Source organism: Pongo abelii, chromosome 22 (assembly GCF_028885655.2).
Source record: "Pongo abelii isolate AG06213 chromosome 22, NHGRI_mPonAbe1-v2.0_pri, whole genome shotgun sequence".
NCBI classification, from domain to species: domain Eukaryota; kingdom Metazoa; phylum Chordata; class Mammalia; order Primates; family Hominidae; genus Pongo; species Pongo abelii.
Window position 1 is genome coordinate 9,779,748 of NC_072007.2, and position 15,523 is coordinate 9,795,270.

Below are 15,523 nucleotides of genomic sequence, written 5' to 3' on the forward strand. Positions count from 1 at the left end.
ATCTCAAATAAATAAATACATAAATGAATAAAATGAACTACTCTCCTATTGACTTTGACTAGTCTACGTCTTTCTGGGTAGTGCCTTCACTCCTGTCTGACCCTTAGTGAATACCTCTAGGAATCTGTAATCAATATATTTATAATGAATCACCATCAGCTGTCCATGGTCCCAATGATTCCCATTGAATTTACCTCCAAGGGTGAAGATGCCCCTGTTTTCTGAGGGATCTCTTCCTCCTTGTGCCTTCTGCACCAAATCAAAATGTCCAATCTCAATGCTGGGGCTGGGATCATTGATGATTATCACGTGGGTTTCTCACATAGACTGTGGGTTGCATTTTTTTAAAATACATGGTCCAACAGCGTTTAAGGTCACTGTCATTGCCCCTAAACACACAGAGCGAGGCGTAGAACACAGAATCGAATGTACATATGTGCACACACACACACACACGCAATTGTTTTCCTAACTACGTGAGAAAAATCATTCGGTGCTTATCAAAAATGACTCTCCGGCCGGACACGGTGGCTCATGCCTGCAATCCCAGCAATTTGGTAGGCTGAGGCAGGCAGATCATCTGAGGTCAGGAGTTCGAGACCAGCCTGGTCAACAGGGTGAAACCCCCGTCTCTACTAATTAATACAAAAATTAGCTGGGCGTGGTGGTGGGCGCTTGTAATCTCAGCTACTTGTGAGGCTGAGGCAGGAGAATCACTTGAACCCAGGACGCGGAGGTTGCAGTGAGCTGAGATGCTCAGATCTTTTAAGATATCTTTTTGGCAGGGTGCGGTGGCTCACGGCGGTAATCCCAGCACTTTGGGAGGCTGAGGCAGGTGGATCACCTGGGATCAGGAGTTTGAGACTAGCCTGGTCAACATGGCGAAACCCCTTCTCTACTAAAAATACAAAAATTAGCCAGGCGTGGTGGCTTGTGCCTATAATCCCAGCTATTTGGGAGGCTGAGGCAGGAGAGTCGCTTGAACCCGGGAGGCCGAGACTGCAGTGAGCTGAGATCATGCCACTGCAATCCAGCCTGGGAGACACAGCGAGACTGTATCTCAAAAAAAAAAAAAAAAAAGGAAAAGAAAAACAAAGGAAGGTGTGATTATGGGAGAGAAGCCTAAACATTGAGGGGAACATCCTAAATCCCAGCAGCAAGGGAAGAAAGGCCAGGCGACAGGGCTTTTTTCTGCACAGAAGTAACTGATGTCTGACTCCATTTCTATGAAACGTGCTCAACAGGCAAATCCACAGAGAGGAAGTGAATTTGTGACTCTCAGAGGTTGGGGAGGGGGATGTGGAGTGACTGCTTGATGGGAATGGCGGTTTCCTTTTAAAGGGAATGAAGATTTTCTCAAACTACATAGAACTGGTGGTTGTACAGCACGGTGAATGTACTAAATGCCCCGTTCGTATAATTTAAAATAACTAACTTGATGTAATTTTTTTTTTTTGAGACAGAATCTTGCTCTGTCACCCAGGCTGGAATGCAATGGTGCGATCTTGGCTCACTACAAGCTCCGCCTCCCAGATTCAAGTGATTCTCCTGCCTCAGCTTCCCGAGTAGCTGGGATTACAGGCACCAGCCCCCACACCAGTATTTTTAGCAGAGATGGGGTTTCTCCATGTTGGCCAGGCTGGTCTCGAACTCCTGACCTCAAGTGATCCACCCACCTCGGCCACCCAAAGTGCTGGGATGACAGGTGTGAGCCACTGTGCCCGGTTATGTGATGTGTGCAAGTTTTTATTTGATAATTGTGAGTATTTCACACAAACGTGGGAGTACGGGGTATGCAACAAGCTTTTTAAAAAACAGAGGTATGTGATGTGAATCTTATCTCTATTTTTAAAAAAGCTTGTCACATGTCTCACACTCACAAGTTTGTGTAAAATAGTCACAATTATCAAATAAAAACTTGTACAGTGATATTCATAGCAGTGGTATTCACAGTAGCCAAAAAGTAGAAACAGCCCTACTGCCCATTTATGAATAAATGGGTAAACACAATGTGGCTCATCCATGCAATGCAATATGATAATGGAATATTATGTAGCCGGGAAAAGGAAGAAGGCTCTAACAAAAGGCTGCAACATGAATGCATTTTTGGAAACAGCCCTACTGCCCATCTATAAAGAAATGGATAAACACAGCATAGCTCATCTATGCAATGCAATATTATAATAGAATATTACGCAGCGTGGAAAAGGAAGAAGTCTCCAACAAAAGGCTGCAACATGAATGAATTTTTGCAACAGCCCTACTGACCTTCTATGAAGGAATGATAAACACGATGTGGTTCATCCATGCAATGGAATATTATGCAGCCTTGAAAAGGAACAAGGCTCTGACAAAAGCTGCAACAGGAATGAATCTTTGGAACAGCCCTACTGCCCATCTATGAAAGAATGGATAAACACAGCATGGTTCATCCATGTGATGCAATATTATAATGGGATATTATGCGGCCTGGAAAATAACAAGGCTCTGACAAAAGGCTGCAACATAAATGCATTTTTAGAAACAGCACTACTGCTCATCTATGAAGGAATGATAAACACAATATGGTTCATCCATGCAATGCAATATTATAGTGGAATATTATGCAGGCTGGAAAAGGAACAAGGCTCTGACAAAAGCAGCAACATGAATGAATTTTGGAAACAGCCCTACTGCTCACCTATGAATGAACGGATAAACACAACATGGTTCATCAACGCAATGGAATATTATGCCACCTGGAAAAGGAATGAGGCTCTGACAAAGGCTGCAACATGAATGAATTTTGGAAACAGCCCAATGCCCATCTGTGAATGAATGGAAAAACACCACGTGGTTCATCCATGCAGTGCAATATTATAATGGAATATTATGCAGTCTGGAAAAGGAACAAGGCTCTGACAAAGGCTGCAATGTGAATGAATTTTTGGAAACAGCCCTGCTGCCCATCTATGAAGGAATGACAAACACACCGTCATTTATCCATGCAATGGAATATTATGCAGTCTGGAAAAGGAACAATGTTCTGACAAAAGCAGTAACATGAATGAATTTTGGAAACAGCCCTACTGCCCATCTATGAAAGAATGATAAACACGATGTGGTTCATCCATGCAATATTATAGTGGAATATTATGCAGCCTGGAACAGGAACAAGGCTCTGACAAAAGACTGTATCATGAATGAATTTTTGGAAACAGTCCTACTGCTCATCTATGAATGAATGATAAACACAATGTGGTTCATCCATGCAATGCAATATTATAATGGAATATTATGCAGCTGGAACAGGAACAAGGCTCTGACAAAGGCTGCAATGTGAATGAATTTTTGGAAATAACCCTAATGCTCATCCATGAAGGAATGATAAACACAGCATCGTTTATCCATGCAATGGAATATTATGCAGTCTGGAAAAGGAATAAGGCTCTGACAAAAGGCTGCAACATGATTGAATTTTGGAAACAGCCCTACTGCCCATCTATAAATGAATGGATAATATCACATGATTCATCCATGCAATGCAATATTATAATGGACTATTATGCAGCCTGGAACAGGAACAAGGCTCTGACAAAGGTTGCATTGTAAATGAATTTTTGGAAACAGCCCTACTGCCCACCTATGAAGGAATGATAAACACAGCGTTGTTTATCCATGCAATGGAATATTTATGCAGTCTGGAAAAGGAACAATGTTCTGACAAAGGCTGTAACAGGAATGAATTTTGGAAACAGCCCTACTGCCCATCTATGAAAGAATGATAAACACAATGTGGTTCATCCATGCAATGCAATATCATAATGAGATATTATGCAGCCTGGAACAAGAACAAGGCTCTGACAAAGGCTGCAATGTGAATGAATTTTTGGAAATAGCCCTAATGCTCATCTATGAAGGAGTGATAAACACAGCATCCTTTATCCATGCAATGGAATATTATGCAGTCTAGAAAAGGAATAAGGCTCTGACAAAAGACTGCAATATATATGAATTTTGGAAACAGCCCTACTTCCCATCTATAAAGGAATGGAAAAACACAACATAGTTCATCTATGCAATTCAATATTATAATGGAATATTACACAGCCTGGAACAGGAACAAGGCTCTGACAAAGGCTGCAATGTGAATGAATTTTTGGAAACAGCCGTACTGCCCATCTATGAAGGAATGATAAACACAATGTGATTCCTCCATGCAATGGAATATTATGCACCCTGGAAAAAGAAAAAGGCTCTGACAAAAGCTGCAACATGAAAGAATTTTTGGAACAACCCGAACAACCCGACTACCCATCTATGAATGAATGGATAGACATAGCATGGTTCATCCATGCAATGGAATATTATAATGGAATATTATGCAGCCTTGAAAAGGAACGAGGCTCTGACAGAAGACTACAACATGAATGAATTTTGGAAGCAGCCCTACCACCCATCTATGAAGCAATGGATAAATAAAGCATAGTTCATCCATGCAGTGGAATATTATGCAGCCAAAAAAAAGAACAAGGCTCTGACAAAGGCTGCAATGTGAATGAATTTTTGGAAACAGCCCTACTGTCCATCTTTGAATGAATGATAAACACAGTATGGTTTATCCATGCAATGGAATATTATGCAGCCTTGAAAAGGAGCAAGGCTCTGACAAAGGCAGAGACAGGTTGCAATGTGAATGAATTTTTGGAAACAGCCCTACTGCACATCTATGAATGAATGATACACACAATGTGGTTCATCCATGCAATGCCATATTATAATGGAATATTATGCAGCCTTGAAAAGGAAGGAGGCTCTGATAAAGACTGCAATGTGCATGAATTTTTGGAAACAGCCCTACTGCCCATCTATGAAGGAATGATAAACACAGTGTGATTCCTCCATGCAATGGAATATTATTCAGCCTGGAAAAGGAACAAGGCTCTGACAAAAACTGCCATGTGAATGAATTTTTGGAAACAGCCTTACTGCCCATCTATGAAATTATGATAAACACAATGCACTTCATCCAGGCAATGCAATATTATAATGGAATATTATGCAGCCTAGAACAGGAGCAAGGCTCTGACAAAAGACTGTATCATGAATGAATTTTTGGAAACAGGCCTACTGTCCATCTATGAATGAATGATAAACACAATGTGGTTCATCCATGCCATGCAATATTATAATGGAACATTATGCAGCCTGGAACAGGAACAAGGCTCTGACAAAGGCTGCAACATGAATGAATTTTTGGAAATAGCCCTACTGCTCATCTATGAAGGAATGATAAATACGGCATGGTTCATCCATGCAATGGAGTATTATGCAGCCTTGAAAAGGAACAAGGCTCTGACAAAATCTGCAACATGAATGAATTTTTGGAACAGCCCTACTGTCCGTCTATGAAAGAATGATAAACACAGTATGGTTCATTCATGCAATGCAATATTATAATGGAATATTATGAAGCCTGGAAAAGGAACAAGGCTCTGACAAAAACTGCAATGTGAATGAATTTTTGGAAAGAGCCCGACTGCCCATCTATGAAAGAATGATAAACACAATATGGTTCATCCAGGCAATGCAATATTATGATGGAATATTATGCAGCCTGGAAAAGTAACAAGGCTCTGACAAAGGCGGTAACGTGAATGAATTATTGGAAATAGGTCTACCGCCCATCTATGGAGGAATGACAAACACACCGTCGTTTATCCATGCAGTGGAATATTATGCAGTCTAGAAAAGGAACAATATTTTGACAAAGGCTGTAACATGAATGAATTTTGGAAACAGCCCTACTGCCCATCTATGAAAGAATGATAAACAACATGTGATTCATCCATGCAATGCAATATTATAATGGAATATTATGCAGCCTGGAAAATGAAGAAGTCTCTGACAAAAGGCTGCAATGTGAATGAATTTTTGGAAACAGCCCTACTGCCCACCTATGAATGAATGATAAACATAGTGTTTTTCATCTGTGCAATGCAATCCTATAATGGAATATTATGCAGCCTGGAAAAGGAATGAGACTATGACAAAGACTGCAATGTCAATGAATTTTGGAAACAGCCATACTGCCCATCTGTGAATGAATGGATAAACATCACGTGATTCATTCGTGCAATGCAATATTATAATGGAATATTATGCAGCCTTGAAAAGGAACAAGGCTCTGACAAAAGGCTGCAATGTTGATGAATTTTGGAAACAGCTCTACTGTCCATCCATGAAGGAATGGAGAAACACAGCATAGTTCATCCATGCAATGGAATATTATAATGGAATATTACACAGCCTGGAAAAGGAACAAGGCTCTGACAAAGACTGCAACGTGAATGAAACTTGAGGACATCATGCTCAGGGAGAAAAGCCAGGCACAAACACAAAAGCACACGTAGTGTATGATTCCCTTTTAATGAAACGTGCTGAACAGGTAAATTCCTAGAGAAAGATAGTGGATTTGTGGGTGCCAGGGCCTGGGAAGGAGAAATGGAGGTGACTGTTTAATGCGTACAGGGTGCGCTTTTGGGGGTGATGAGAAATTTCTGGACCTAGAGATTAGTGATGGTTGTACAACATTGTGAATGCACTAAATATCACTGACTCATTGAGTTTAAAACGGTTATAATGCTGAATTTTATATATTTGTATTTTGTCATCATAAAAAAGAGTGTACATTCCGAATTTTCTTTTTTAACAGGTGAGAGGTTGGGTAAAGAATCTTCCAGAATGGACGGACATGGTGACTCACCTCTGAAATCCCAGTACTTTGGGAAGTCAAGGTGGGCAGATCACCTGATGTCAGAAGTTCAAAACTAGCCTGGCCAACATGGCGAAACCCCGTCTCTGCTAAATATACAAAAAAATTAGCCGGGTGTGGTGGTGCACGCCTTTATCCCAGCTACTTGGGAGGCTAAGGCAGCAGAATCGCTTGAACCTGGGAGGCAGAGGTTGCAGTGAGCTAAGATTGTGCCACTGCACTCCAACCTGGAGGACGGAGCAAAAACTCTGTCTAAAAAAAAAAAAAAAAAAAAAAAGAAAACTTCCAGAATGCTTGCCTTCTCCACACGCTATGTCACTTTTGCTGGTTGACCTAGAATCCATCCTTTTTTTTTTTTTTTTTTTCTCGAATGCAATCCAAACATACAAGCTGAAGCTGGCCACAATCACCACTTATAAAGTGTGATTGGTGTAATGGAGTTGAACTTCCATTTTTACTTACTTATTTTCATCATACCCAGAACGATTTATGTGGTTTCACACTTAGATGTCCAAAGGGTGCCGGCATTAAAGTGGTTTGTGCTGAATGCCGTTGTAATTAGGGAAGGGTTGGGGGCGTCCACTGGCATAATTGATACTCTAACCCGTAATTGGCACTCTAACTTGAAACACATTTTATTTATAATTTTTATTTATTTATTTATTTATAAAATAAAATTTTATTTACACAATGTGTTTCATTCACATTGCTGTCTTTGTCAGAAACCTGTTCCTTTTCCAGGCTGCGTAATATTCCATTATGAGTCCACGGTTTCTGTGAAGGTATCGCTCAAAAAGCCATAAAAAAACAAAATGAAGTTCAGAGCCGTCATCACAGCCCAGAATGCTGGTGTTCACTTTGGCCCCATTAAGAGTCTAAGATGTTTTGGTGGAGAGCCCTGATATTCATTTCTGTGCTGCTGGAGACCTTGTAGAGAAATCTCAGCTTAACAAAGGCCAGAAGAGAAATGGCAGAAACGATTTGACATTCTCTGGCTGGGATGCCTGGAGAATTATGCAATGATCCAGAATCATGTGGGTAAAGAAGGAGTTTGGGAAACTTTTGCTGTTTTTGTTTGTTGTTTGTTTGTTTTTGTGACGGACTTTCACCCTGTCACCCAGGCTGGAGTGCAATGGTGTGATCTCGGCTCACTGCAAACTCCACCTCTGGGGTTCAAGAAATTCTTCTGCCTTAGCCTCCCGAGTAGCTGGGATTACAGGCACACGCCACCAAGCCCGACTAATTTTATTTTATTTTTTTATTTTTTATTTTTTATTTTTTTGAGATGGAGTCTTGCTCTGTCTCCCAGGCTGGAGTGCAATGGCACGATCTTGGCTCACTGCAACCTCCGCCTCCCGTGTTCAAGCCATTCCCCTGCCTCAGCCTCCGGAGTAGCTGGGACTACAGGCATGCGCTACTGCGCCCAGCTAATTTTTATATTTTTAGTAGAGATGGGGTTTCTCCATGTTGGCCAGGCTAATCTCGAACTCCTGACCTCAGGTGATCTGCCCGTCTCAGCCTCCTGAAGTGTTGTGATTACAGGCGTGAGCCCCTGCACCTGGCCCAGCTAATTTTTTTTTTCTTTGAGACAGAGTCTTTCTCTGTCGCCCAGGCTGGAGTCCAGTGGCACAATCTCGGCGCACTGCAACCTCCGCCTCCAGGGTTCAAGCAATTCTCCTGCCTCAGCCTCCCAAGTAGCTGGGATTACAGGCACCCGCCACCATGCCTGGCTAATGTTTGTATTTTTAGTAGAGACGGGGTTTCACCATGTTGGCCAGGCTGGTCTCGAACTCCCGACCTCAGGTGATCCACCCACCTCAGCCTCCCAAAGTGCTGGAATGACAGGCGTGAGCCACCACGCCCGGCCAAGTCTGGGAAGGCTTTGACAAAAACGTCGCTTTTCCTGGGAGTTGGTGGCACCAAATGACTGTTGACAAATTCTGTCAGGGTGAAATTGAGCCAGTTGTCACCTTCGGTCACCAGCAAATAAGCCAGTGTGACAGTTGTCACATCTTCTGTAGGCCTTAGCTCAAAGCAAATGTGGCTTGGTGTTTTCCTGGCCTGGTACAAACCTGACCATCTCCCTCTAAACTCTGCCCTCCTCTTTGGGCCTGAAGCAGACCCTGTCCCTTGTCAAACCTCATAGCAGGCTGGGCATGGCTGCTCACGCCTACGATCAAAGCACTTTGAGAGGCTGAGGCAGGAGGATTGCTGGAGACTCGAAGTTCAAGACCAGCCTAGGCAACACAGTGAGGTCCTGTCTCTACAAAAAATGAAAAAATAGCTGGGCATGGTGGTAAGTGCCTGTGGTTCCAGCTACTCGGGAGGCTGAGGGAGGAGAATCACTGGAGCCCAGGAGGTTGAGGCTGCAGTGAGCTGTGATAATGCTGCTGTACTCCAGCATGGACAACAGAGCAAGACCCTGCTTATCTTCCTCAAAACACACACACACACACACACACACACACACACACACACACACACACACACACACAAACTCCTTAGGAATTATGGTTCACATATGATTTTTTTTTTTTTTTGAGACAGAGTCTTGCTCTCTTCCCCAGGCTGGAGTGCAGTGGGGTGATCTCAGCTCACTGCAACCTCTGCTTCCCCAATTCAAGTGATTCTCCTGCCTCAGCCTCCCAAGTAGCTAGGACTAGAGGCACCTGATACCATGCCCGGCTAATTTTATATTTTTAGTAGAGACGCGGTTTCGCCATGTTGGCCGGGCTGGTCTCAAACTCCCGACCTCTAATGATCCACCCACCTCAGCCTCCCAAATTGCTGGGATTATAGGTGTGAGCCACCCCACCCGGCATTTCTTTTGTAAGTATTTTAACGCTGGTTGGACTCAAGGGCGACTAGTCCATGGAGTCAAGGACGATCAGTACTTTCCTTTGGATTTTTTTACATTTTAATTTTAATTTGTGTAGATTTACGGGTTCCATTTCCAGTTTTGCTCCACGGATATTGTGCGTGGTGAAGTCTCCGCCTTCAGCATCACCAAAGGTTTTGTTCAGTTCTCAAATCATTGATTCCAGGTACTGTTTAAAACCATTTTTTCAGGATAAATGTTAACTTGTTAAGTAAAGTAAGGCTAAGCAGGGAAAAAAAAGAAAAACACATTTGGACTCAAAAGAGGCATGATATATTTTATATCGTGTTCTGCCTGATGGAGGGAAATAAATATTTCTGTGCTTATGCCTTGGAGGACCAGGTGAAGCCGCAGAGTGGACGCCCATCATTGTGTTGGAGGCTGTTTACTGAGATCCTACTATGTGCAAAGCTCTGAGCGGCACGTTGTGAGGAAGAATGAATGATTTGACCTCTGAAAACTCATGTCCCTACTAGGCTAATCCAACACGGGACAGATACAGAAAGGAGATAACGGCTGGGCACGGTAGCTCACACCTGTAATCCTAGCACTTTGGGAGGCTAAGGCAGGAGGATCATGAGGTCAGGAGTTCGAGAGCAGCCTGGCCAACATGGAGAAACCCCTTCTCTACTAAAAATGCAAAATTAGCTAGGCATGGTGGCGGGTGCCTGTAATACGAGCTACTGTGGAGGCTGAGGCAGGAAAATCACTTGAACCCAGAAGGTGAAGGTTGCAGTGAGCTGAGATCATGCCACTGCACTCCAGCCTGGGCAACAGAGCAAAACACCATCCCCCAAACGAAAACAGAAACAAACAAACAAACAGAAACACAGGAGGGAGAGCTCAGCCTTATTTCTGCAAGGGTGACCAATGTGATTCACGAGGGATCAGGTAAATGGGGTTTTGCAGACTGCATAGGAGTTTGCCAGGGAGATTTAGGAGAGTTTGTGGAGAGGGATCAATACTTGCAAATGCTTAGAGGTGTGGTTGTGGGCATCTTTAACGGGAATAGCAGAAAGGGGGTTGTATGAAGACAGAATCAAAGGGAATGTTATTATTTCTCCAAACAAAGCAGGTACCCCCCAAATCAGGGCATTTTTCTTTATCGTTGTTCTTATTTTAATTTGTCCTCCCAGGCTCTGCCGTTAGGACTCTCGGCTCTTGAGCCTTAATTTTTGCCTTCACTTTTATCTTAATAGTTACATATATATTTAAGATGTTAGTTAGGTATTCTTAATACCCCAACACAATTTTATAGTTGATTTTTTTTATGGGGGTTAGGTAGAGGTCCCTTTTAACACTCTAATGCAATCTGTCCAACCGTCACAAATATATAAACAGAGACATTAAGAATAACGGACACCCATCGCTTCTCCCACCCCATCCAGCCCTCTGCGACGCTACCCACAACCCAAGGTGACCCTGTGTGGAGTTTGGTATCCTTCATTTTCTGAATTTCCTTTGATACTTCACTTTATTGCATTTCTCTATTTTAATTGTCTCTAACTTTATGAAAAGTGTATATCATGCTCTATGTAATTTTTTGAGACCAGCATTTCTCACTGAAAACATCATTTCAAAGATTCATCCATACTGGATTTCTGCTGTGTCTTCATTTTGGTGGCTCCGTAATATCCCAGCAGGTGAATATTCCACAACTTATGGATGCGTCCTTCTGCCTATGGGCATTAGGTTATTTCCTTGTAGAAACAGGAAATGGAAATAGGAATATTTCTATGGGGTATTTTGGGGCAGGGCTACTGTAAACATTTTTAGACATGTTACCTGATGGGCAAATCAAGACTGCCGTGAGACACGCTTTTCACACCAATATGGAAAGACAGGACTAGCTGGATTTCCTAGGCCAACTCGGAATTCCTAAGTCTAGGTGGGGAAGGTGATTGCACCCACCTTGTAACTCAGCTCACACCCAACCAATCGGGTAGCAAAGAGGGAGCTCACTAAAATACAAATTAGGCTAAAAGCAGGAGGTAAAGAAATAGTCAAATCATCTATTACCTGAGAGCACAGGGGGAGGGACAATTATTGGAATATAAACCCAGGTATTTGAGCCGGGAGGGGGCAACCCCCTTTGGGTCCCCTCCCATTGTATCAGAGCTCTGTTTTCAAGCTGTTAAATCTTGCAACTGCACACCCTTCTGGTGCATGTTTGTTCCGGCTCGAGCTGAGCTTTCGCTCGCCGTCCACCACTGCTGAACGCTGCTGTTGCAGACCCACCGTTGACTTCCACCCCTCTGGATAGGGCAGGGTATCTGCTGTGCTTCTGATCCAGCAAGGCACCCCCTGCCACTCACAATCATTGTTCCTGCGTGGCTAAGTGCCCAGGTTTGTCCTAATGGAGCTGAACACCAGTCGCTGGGTTCCAGGGTTCTCTTCCGTGACCCATGGCTTCTAATAGAACTACAACACTCACTGCATGGCCCAAGGTTCCATTCTTGGAATCCATGAGGCCAAGAACCCCAGCTCAGAGAAGAAAAGACTTGCAGCCATCTTGGGAGTGGGCGGCTGCCATCTTGGGAGTGGCACACTCCCATCTTGGGAGTGGTCTGTCCCCATCTTGGGAGCTCTAAGACCAAAGACCTGCCCGTAACGATATGATTGGCAAAAATGTTAAAAATGAAGCATTCTGACGGTTGCAGATGTTGCCGTAGGTGCCAGAGATTGGCTTTCCTCAACATTGTAGGGCAAAATGTCTGTCTCGACCACCATTTTGGAAAGGGGTTTGGCCTCATCTTAAAGTTGAGAAACACGGCTTCCCCAGCCCAGCAATTGTACTCTGGATGTGTCCCCAAGATGAACTCCAGCCTTTAGGTATTGTCAGAGGCACTGGAACTGGAACAACTTCAGCTTGAATAGGGGCTGGGTAAAATGAGGCTGAGACGTACTGGGCTGCATCCCCAGATGGATAAGTCATCCTAAGCTACAGGATGAGTTAGGAGGTTTGCACAAGACACAGGTCACAAAAACCTTGCTGATGAAACAGGTTTCAGTAAATAAGCTGAATGAAACCCACCGAAACCAAGATGGCAATGAGAGTGACCTCTGGTCGTCCTCACTGCTACACTCCCACCAGCACTAAGACAGTTTACAAATGCCATGGCAATGTCAGGAAATTACCCTATATGGTCTAAAAAGGGGAGCCATGAATTATCCACCCCTTGTTTAGCATAAATCCTTTCCTGGGGGCTCCAGGCCTCCTCCCTCTCTGGGGGGTCTGGAATGGCATCCCTGGGCTGTGGCCTCATCACTCCAGTCTCTACCTCCACTCACAGGTTTTTGGGTTAGAATATGAAACATATCTTTTTTGGGATACATAGTTCAATCCACTTCAAATGTATCTAGTTCTCTCTGGAGGCTCTAGGGAGGATCCTTCCTGCCTCTCCCAGCTCCTAGGGGATCCAGAGTCCCTGAGCTTGTGGCTGCATCACTCCAGTCTCTGCCTCCGTCTCCAGGTGGCCTTCTCCTGTGTGTTTGTGTCTCCTCTTCTGTCTCTTGAAAAGACACTTGTCATTGCATTTAGGGCTTACCCTACTCTACCCCAGGATGATCTCATCTCAAGGCCCTTCACTTTATCACATCTACAGAGACCCTATTTCTAAATAAGTTCTCACTCCAGGTTCTGGGCTTTCAGATGTGGACAGATCTTTCTGTGGGCCACTGTTCAATCCAGTACAATTGTATCCAGTTCCCTCTGGAGGCTCTAGGGGAGGATCCTTCCTGGCTCTCCCAGCTCCTGGGGGATCCAGCATCCCTGGCCTTGTGGTCCCATCACTCCAGTCTCTGCCTCTGTCTCCATGGGACCTTCTCCTCTGTGTCTGTGTCTCCTCTTCTGTCTCTTATGGGGACAGCTGTCATTGGATTTAGAGTCCACCCTAATCCAATATGACCTCACCTTAACTTGACTAAAACTGCAAAGAGTGTATTTCCGAAGAAGGTGATGATCAGAGATTCTGAGTGGATGCGAATTTTGGAGAGGACACAGTTCCATCCTCTGCAGAGTGTCTTGTGCTGTCTCCAGTGTCCTTATCTGCCAGAGACCCTGTGGGCGTTGAGCAAGGTGGTCCTCCTGTGTCACCACCTCCGGGGTCTTACCTTTCACCAGGTGTGCCCACCTGGTGGCCGAATGGTGCAATGTGAAATGATCTTTGCTCTCCGCTCCCTCATCTCTCTCTCTCTGTGTCCCTCTCTCTCTCTCTCTCTTTCTGTTTCTCCTGCATGCTGGTCCTGTCCACACCACCTCATCCTGCCGTGTGGACCCCATTCTCATCCACTCAGCAAGGGAGGAAAGTGCTCACGTGAAAACAGGTGAAGATGTGAAGAGGGGTTTCGGAACATGGAGCCAGGGCAAGAGGGTGGGTAACACTGGGATGGAGCCCACAGCATTCTTTGCTTATCCCTGCAGCTGCCTGGGGGCTTTGTCTGCATTCGCTCCTCTCCACCATCCACAGCTTCTCACTCTTCCTCCATGTGGTACACATTTTCCTGCCCAGGAGCTGCTCCCTGAGCTCGGGATGCTCTCCCTCTAGATCTCTGCATGGCTGTCACCTTCCTGTCCACACTTAGCAAGACCCACAGTTGTTTCGTTCAGTCTTTGGGGGCAGCTGTCTCCTGAGCAAGACCAACTCTCTCAAGCCTAGAATGTGAGTCAAGGAAGCAGCCAGGAGCTGAACCAGCATCACTAAAGCTACATCCGCGTCTTCCCAGGAAATGATGGTTTAGAATCATCCTTGTGCACCTGCCAGGATTGTTAGACTCAAAACATAAACAAAGAAAAATAAAAAGTGGGCTGGACACAGTGGCTCACGCCTGAAATCCCAGCACTTTGGGAGGCCAAGGTGGGCGGATCACCTGAGGTCAGGAGTTCGAGACAAGCCTGACCAACATGGAGAAACCCCATCTCTACCAAAAATACAAAATTGGCCGGGCGTGGTGGTGCACACCTGTAATCCCAGCTACTTGGGAGCCTTAGGCTGGAGAATCGCTGGAACCTGGGAGGAGGAGATTGAGGTGAGCTGAGATTGGGCCACTGCACTCCAGCATGGGCGACAGAGCGAGACTCCATTTCAAAAAAAAAAGAGGAACCGTATTTGCAAACTATGCCTCTCTGAAATGCGTTAATTTTAATATATAAGACACTTAGGGCCGGACACACTGGCTCACACCTGTAATCTCAGCACTTTGTGGGGCTGAGGTGGGCAGATCACGAGGTTAGGAGATCGAGACCATCCCGGCTAACACGGTGAAACACCGTCTCTACTAAAAATATTTAAAAAATTAGCCTGACGTGGTGGCGGGCACCTGTAGTCTCAGCTAATGGGAAGGCTGAGGCAGGAGAACGTCATGAACCCGGGAGGCGGAGGATGCATTGAGCTGAGATCGCAACATTGCACTGCAGCCTGGGTGACAGAATGAGACTCCATCTCAAAACAAAACAAACAAACAAAAATTCACAAAGTGAGTGAGATGGCTTGGCCCGTGTGCGCCGACAGTACCTTGCAGAGGAAGCTTTCATGGGATTTTCAGAACCGGTCAGCTGCTCAGGAAGCTCCTCCTGTAGCAGGAAGATGGGGAGGATATTGAAGTAAGACGCGTCCGCTAGGAATAGGCCATCAATGCAAGTACTTCCATTCCAAGTTCCATTCCACATTCCATTCCACGTTCCATTCCGCGTTCCATTCCACATTCCACGCCATTCCATTCCACATTCCATTCCATTCCATTCCCCATTCCATTCCACATTCCATTCCATTCCATTCAAACTCCATTCCATTCCATTCCACATTCCATTCCATTCCATTCCATTCCACATTCCATTCCATTCCATTCCATTCCCTTCCACATTCCGTTCCAGATTCCATTCCATTCCATTT